Here is a 1,036-nt window from a genome sequence, read left to right as displayed (position 1 = left end):
CGCCCGGCTAAGTTTTTCTACTTTTTAGTAGAGATGGGGTTTCACCATGTTAGCCAGGATGGTCTCGTGATCCGCCCGCCTCAGCCTCCCAAAGTGCTGGGATTACAGGCGTGAGCCACCGTGCCTGGTCTGAAAAATTTTTTGAGTGTTGTGCCTCTAACCTTGTTTTCCCACAAACTTTGTGGTTTTTATGGTACTGTTTTGTACAGTGCTGGGAATGTTTTGGAACATATATGTCACATTACAGCAAAATTGACAGTGCTTGAATCTTTATTGCACAGATTATCTTCATAATTTCAGAGGTTATGAAGATAGTCATAAAGGACTAAAACCCTTTCCTTCGTATTTCCTTCATCAAGCTCATGAGAGGAACAATTTATGGACCCGCTTCTGGCACAAGACACTTTATAACTCTCACTTCATCTTGTCAGCCATTCAGTGAGGAGTAGCCTACTTCTCTCTGTAAGTCACGATGGAACACCGAGGCCGAGACAGGGTGCAACTTACGAAGGTCATGCATTAAATTGGTTCAGCAAAGGAGTAAGCCATGTCTGTCAGTGCCATCTGGTCTTGGAAGGGGGTTTGTAACTCCACTTGACTCAGGGAACACAGAGCAGTGGGAGCCAAGGCTGTCAGCGATTGAGGACCACAGGTGAACAATTCCGCGCTGCCGCCGTGGTATCGCCTCCAGGTGGATCTTCCGCCTTCAGGAAGGAGACAAAAGAATGCAGAACCCTGGTCAGATCAGCTCAGGACTGAGCCCTCCATGATCTGTCAGGACTCAGATCCCACCTCTCTCTCAGGGAGCGATCAGCTGCTATTGTTCCCATCTTGCCTCTCTGTCATCTAGTTTATGGTTGTTCACTTTCCCCTTACTTCATCATTAGTTAGACCCAGACCTCAGCAGAGATTTTAGGGCTTCAGAACCAAGGAAGATAAAGTAGCAGCGGGAACACAGTGGGAAAGCCCACAGTGGGGGCAAGAGTCTTCCAGCTGTGGGCAAGGGTATCCCTGCGGCAGGGCCAGAGCACTGACG

At 48.5% G+C, this 1,036-nt stretch overlaps 1 pseudogene; it reads left to right on the top strand.

The window, feature by feature from the left end:
* The window catches only part of LOC105528778, a 9,854-nt pseudogene that overhangs the window by 8,076 nt on the left and 742 nt on the right, over positions 1–1,036 (top strand).

This window comes from Mandrillus leucophaeus, unplaced genomic scaffold, assembly GCF_000951045.1.
Source record: "Mandrillus leucophaeus isolate KB7577 unplaced genomic scaffold, Mleu.le_1.0 Scaffold731, whole genome shotgun sequence".
Lineage (NCBI taxonomy): Eukaryota > Metazoa > Chordata > Mammalia > Primates > Cercopithecidae > Mandrillus > Mandrillus leucophaeus.
The sequence above is the reverse complement of the archived record's forward strand: the minus strand, read 5'-3'. Positions and strand labels throughout refer to the sequence as shown.